We start from the raw sequence: 6000 nt of genomic DNA on the forward strand, positions 1-6000 counted from the left end.
ATTTATTCTTCTGTCCCTTTCCTTTTGACTTCTCTCTGCTAATCTCTCCTCTTTTCATTATCTGCGTCATGCCTTCTCTATCCCCTCTGTTCAACCCGCTACTAAGGGTGAGTGCTACTTCCCAGCAGAGTGAGACAAAGAGAGAGATCCATCTGTTAGGGAAAGGTATCTGACACATTGGACTTCAAATCAGACAAAGAAGCGGATGGGACTTTAGCACTCTTGCCGGCAGGCATGTCTCTCAGAGCCACCATAGACGATGGAGAGGACCTGCTGGCACAATTTCACACAACTGACAAAAAGTGCGCCAAAATCACTAGCTTCAAAATGGAGCCTGCCACCGCTGCTGCTGACGCTGTGGATAGATCATTCGAAGACTCATAGGAGCGGCAGAGTGCTGTTTCAGGATGGGGAGTGCTCAAGTGCTCTGGAGGTCCCAATTCTGAGAGCTAGCTTGGTCTTCGGAAGTGTAACATGCCCGGTAGCATTCCTCTTGTGCTGTCTCCTGACTTTATCGAATTTCTTGCCTCCACTATGCAGCAGCAGATAGATCTATACTGTGTTCAAAGGGACATCAGGCCAGACCTGGGGGTCCCTTCAAGCCAATTAGCCCCAAGACACACACTCCTAGAAGGATAAGAGTGTGGGGAAACCGTGGCTTATCAAGGCTGCATGGAAGCCACTTGAGAGATTGTTCCCCTTCCTCTGAAAGGGAGTCTACCTCCAGAGAAATTTTTCCCACTCCAGGGAAGAGTGGGAGTAATTATCAGATGATGAGCAAGAGGAGGAAGTGGAAGTACCTGAACAGACTGCTAGGTGTTTCAAAACTGATGATTTCCAATACTTGCTTTCTAAGACTCTATCTGCCCCAAATGGGTTGCTAAGTCCAGGTATAAGGGTCATAAAGAATTCTTTCCCCATACAGGCAAAGACATTCCCAGATTTTTTTGAAAATCAGCTCGTCAGAATGGGAGAAGCCCAAAGCAAACAGTCAATACCTGGGCTTCATTAAAAAAATTATGTACCATGCCTGACTTTGCTAATGTAGTAATCAAGGCAGTATACAAAGGGAATTCCAATGGAGAGTTTCTATTTGTAGGCTTTTTAAACAGAGCTACTTGAATCTGCCTCTTCTTATTTAAAGTGACCTTCCAAAAATGTGATTTAATTTCTATCTATAGTGCTTGCAAACTTAATGTTTGGATGTAAAGTATTTAGCCAGCTGACCAAAGCCTCTGCTTTGATATGATCCTTTTCAGCCTTGATATGATCCTTTTCAGCCTTGGCCCCTGCCTGGTGGAACACTCTCCCTCCAGCTGTCCGGGCCCTGCGGGATCTTGGTGAATTCCGCAGGGCCTGTAAGACTGAGTTGTTCCACCGGGTTTTTGGAGTGCCCAGCAGCTGATTAGGTGCCCCTTCTACTCTATTCCTCCGGTTTTCGGAGTCCTCCTGTCATCTAGGGGACCCACTTTTGTTACTGTCTTGTTCCCTCTTTTTTTGGGAGGGTTTAATCTGGGGCATTGCTGACGCCATTCTACTGAATTACTGCTGCGTTTTAAATATTTAAACTTTTAAACTTACATTTTAATTTAATGGGGTTTTGTTTATATACTGTATGTGGAATCCATGTTGTACACCACCCAGAGCCCTTTGGGGATTGGGCAGTATAAAAATCCCATCCATCCATCCATCCATCCATCCATCCATCCATCCATCCATCCATCCATCCATCCATCCATCCATCCATCCACCCACCCATAAATAAATAAATAAATAAATAAATAAATAACAAAAAACAAAAAACAAAAAATGTCATCTATAAAGTGCCTGTACACCATTGTGTGGTGTAACAATTCATTTTCTTGATGATTATAAATGTAAAGTTCCTTCAATCTAGAGACAAAAATATTAGCTAAACTAGGACCCATATTTGACCCCATGCTTACTCCTGAAAATTCTCTGTATATTTGTGACTTGAAAGGAAAGACCTCTGTTCCAAAACAATATCCAAAAGTTTATTAGAAACCCTGTAGGTGGAGCAGGATCTCCTCTTAAGTTAAGAAAATATTCTGCTGAAACTCTCATATCCTCATGAGGATATTAGTATAAAATGATCCTATATCCAGTGAAATAAAGCATGCGTTATCAGGCACTTCCAATCCTTCCACCAAAGTGATAAAATCAGAGGAATCCCTTGGGTAAGAATATGTATGTTTGACAAAAGGTAAGAGAATATGGTCCAAAATGAGCTGTTTCAGGTTCTCCTGGTTGACACACCCATTACAACTCTGCACACATTGGGTCTGGTTACAGAGGACGGTGAAGGCAACGTGAGGGATGCTTTGGACCGAAGGGCCAGCCAGTGTTCCAAGAGGGTCATGAAGCTGCAGCAATGTTCATAAAGGCTTGAGCTGCGCCCTATTGTATCCAGAGCGGCCAGTAACTGGGTTGGGAAAATGATTCATCTTCTATCAGAGGGTAGTCACAGACTGTTGGAAGGCACCAACCATCTTCTCAAGGCAGCAGAATTCACTGCAGATTCACCTGGGCTCCCTGAAATTCTCGGCTAGAGTGCTGGCCTGTACCACAGCTGCAAGACGTCTGCTCTAGTTGTACGCCTGGTAACCACTGAAAAACTGAAAGACAATCATGGCTGCCTATCCCTCTCAGGGGGACAGTCTCCTTGGTGAACAAGTTCCTTGTGGAAACCTGTGATAAGTGTAAGGCTATGCTGAGACACCTCTGGAAAGGGGGACAGAAGAACTGGGAAAAGTTCTTCCTTTTGTATACCGCACACCCTATCCAGGATGCATAATGACTTTCACAAGAGCTCCTGGCACCAAACAAGACAGTCCCACAAGAAAGGGTTCTTTGGGAAAAAGTTACAACCCAGAAATTATAAGACTGACAGCCGTGTTACTGGTGGGAGGAAGGCTGGCAGCATTCACATCGGTATGGATTCACTCACAGGTGGACCAGTGGGTGAGAGTGGTCACCTCCATTGACTACACAATAGAATTCACCTCTCTTCTACCATAACACTTTCTGGTTTTCCTTTTTATCAAGAACTGTCAAAAGAGGGGAGGAACCTCCAGGGCCATACAACACCTATTAGAGATTCAGGCCACCAAACCCGCCCCCCTGGAGGAACAGGGGAGAGGATTGTACTCCTTATTCTTCACTGTCCCTAAGAAGAATGGGACTGGAGGGCAGTCCTCAATCTAAAATTTCTCAATCACTTTGTGAAATTCCACCATTTCCAGATGGAGACTCTATACTCCATTGCCAAAGTTCTACAACTGGAGGAGTTCCAAGCATCTTTCAACCTCACAGAGCCCTGTCTGTACATTCCAATCTTACTGGATTATCAGAAGTTCTTAAGATTTTGTGTGATCAGCCTAGTAGTATATCTGAGGGATCGGGGGATCCACCTCCCCCCCCCCATGTTGACAATATCTTGGTGAGATCTCCTTCCCATTCTCAAACCAAAATGGACATTCAGAGAGTTCTGCACTGTCTCCAGAAGCACAGGTTCATACTGAAAAGAGGAAAGAGTCTGTTGTTACCCTCTCAACAGATAGAGCATCTGGGAGTGGACCTAGACAGTAGGGTCAACTGCTTGTTTATCAGCTGACATTTCACTCCAATGGTCCAACTGGCCCCTGGGCCTGATGTACACGGTCCCACTGATCTGAATTATCTCCAAACTTCTTCAAAAGTCTACAAGCAGAGGTCATCCTGTTAACCCCACATTGGCCTCAACGCCCCTGGTACACCACTCTCAGGACTGCTGTTATCGGCCCCTCCTCTGCCTCTGCTTCAGCTCTTGGATCAACTTTGACAAGGATCTGTTTGGCATCCAGATCCAGGCTGTCTTCACTTGGCCGCCTGGAAATTGAGTGCCCAAACCATCTGAATTCCCGACTGAGTCAAGAGGTATTTCACGCCATGTTCGCAGCAAGGAGACTATTTACGAATTTCATTTAAAATGCTACATGAGTGGTCTTCATACTCGTACAATGATGCAAGAGAAAGAAGGTGGAGCCAATTTTCTCATCACTGATACAAATTCTGAATTTCATATAAGACGGCATTCACATGGGCCTGCATTCCACATATGTGAAGAGACAATTTGTGGCCACAGCTACGGTCATTTCGATCTAATGGAGGCTATCAAAACATCCTCTTATAATGTGCTTCCTTAAGGGGGCAAAAGCTCAAGACTCTCCACAGATCCACTGGTTCCCAATTTGTAAACTGCTTATATTATTATTATTATTATTATTTATTTATTAAACTTAATATACCGCCCTATCCCCGAAGGGCTCAGGGCGGTGAACAACAGAAAATCAAAACAGAAAACATAAAATCTTAAAACAGGTACATTCTAAAATGGGGCCCACGAGACCCATATACCACCCTCTTCCAAAATTTGAGGATGGGTCCCAGTGATGTTAGGGGACCCTACTAGCAGGGGGGAAGGGCGGCACTATCGGCAGCTGGACTCTGGAACCAGCAGTCTCTGGAACCAGCAGAGAGGAGTAGCAGCAGAAGAGACTTGGCCAGGAAGAGCAGAGTGACCTGCTGGTGTTCATTTTGGAGGGCTTTTCTCAAAGCCACAGCTTTTAAAACAGTGTATTTTAACAGGGGTTATCTCTTTTTCTCCTTGTAAGGCTGCTGAATCTGGAAGGTGGGGCTTAACAGGGGTTAACAGAGTTCATCTCTTGTTCCTCTATTAGCGCGCAATTTAAATTCAATTTTAATTTAATTTGGTTTTTTTTTTAAATTAATAAGGACATATTTGACAGATAGTACGTGCAGATAGCTCCAGGGGGGCAGTGACTAAAAGCTTAATATTTAAATATCTAAACAAATCAGATATGAAGGCAGAAAGCCAGCAGGGGGGTGGGGGCTTTCCAGTGTTTTGCACTGAGTGTCACATGTATGACTATCTGCCACTAGGACAGAAGTCGTGGGTGTGCCCTTGCTGCAATGAGCTCCTGGCACTCAAGGAATGTGTGCGTTCTCTTGAAGCCAAGGTGGCAGACCTGGAGAAGCTGAAAGAGGCAGAGAGGGGTGACAGGCAGAGGCTTTCAGGGACCTAACAGCCCGGGTCCCACTCCCAGAGTGACATCTCTTCAGATGTCATGGAGAATGAAGGCCTTGGGAATGGAGGGTGCCAGTCTGAGGTGGGGGAAATGCTCCCTTAGATGGGATCCCTTCCTTAACTGGTGATCAGCTATCCTCTCGCACTGAGGATACCCCTCGGGGAGGTGGGGGGCTCCTTGTAGTGGGTGATTCGATCATTAGAAATGTAGAGAGTTGGGTTTGTGAGAGGCGTGATGACCGCATGGTGACTTGCCTGCCTGAGATGCGAAGGTTGCGGATGTCCGCGCTTACGTCTAAAATAGGCTTTGGGACAGTGCTGGGGTGGAGTCAGCAGTTGTGGTCCCACATTGGCACCAACGACATTGGGAAATGCAGCAGGGAGGTTCTGGAAGCCAGTAGGCTGCTAGGAAAAAGGTTGAAGTCCAGGACCTCCAAGGTGGCATTCTCTAGAAATGCTACCCGTTCCACGTTTAAGTGAGCTAGGCAAGCAGAGGCCTGGGAGTCTCCAATGCGTGGATGAGAGGAAGGTGGTGTAAGGCAGAGGGTTTCAGATTTGTCAGGAACTGGGGAACCTTTTGGGACAAGGCAGGCCTGTACAAGCGGGGCCAGGCTTCATCTTAACAAAAAAAAGAGGAACCAGGCTGCTGGCGCTCAACATTAAAAAGGTGGCAAGAACAGCTTTTAAACTGATCACTGAGGGGAAAGCCGACAGGAGCTGAGGTGACCCGGTTCCAGGAATACAGAGTCCATGGGGATGCAGACAGAGAGGGAGGTTTTTCTAAATTAACCACTTACAAGTGAGGCTTATGGCAATGTGCATGTGACAAGGGATAGTGTCTACAAAAGACTTGAGGGGTAAAGCACATAAATCCCAGGTTGGGACAGAGACAG

The 6000-nt window shown here is 45.9% G+C and overlaps 1 long non-coding RNA gene across 1 annotated transcript in view; it reads left to right on the plus strand.

Annotated features, from left to right (window-relative positions):
* The window catches only part of LOC125437449, a 65726-nt gene extending 62424 nt beyond the window's left edge, over positions 1–3302 (plus strand). Inside the window, exon 3 of the long non-coding RNA XR_007245215.1 lies at positions 3292–3302. This is a non-coding gene — a long non-coding RNA (uncharacterized LOC125437449). The remainder of the gene's footprint in view (positions 1–3291) is intronic.
* The last annotated feature ends 2698 nt before the right edge of the window (positions 3303–6000 follow it).

This window comes from Sphaerodactylus townsendi, linkage group LG08 (assembly GCF_021028975.2).
Source record: "Sphaerodactylus townsendi isolate TG3544 linkage group LG08, MPM_Stown_v2.3, whole genome shotgun sequence".
NCBI lineage: Eukaryota > Metazoa > Chordata > Lepidosauria > Squamata > Sphaerodactylidae > Sphaerodactylus > Sphaerodactylus townsendi.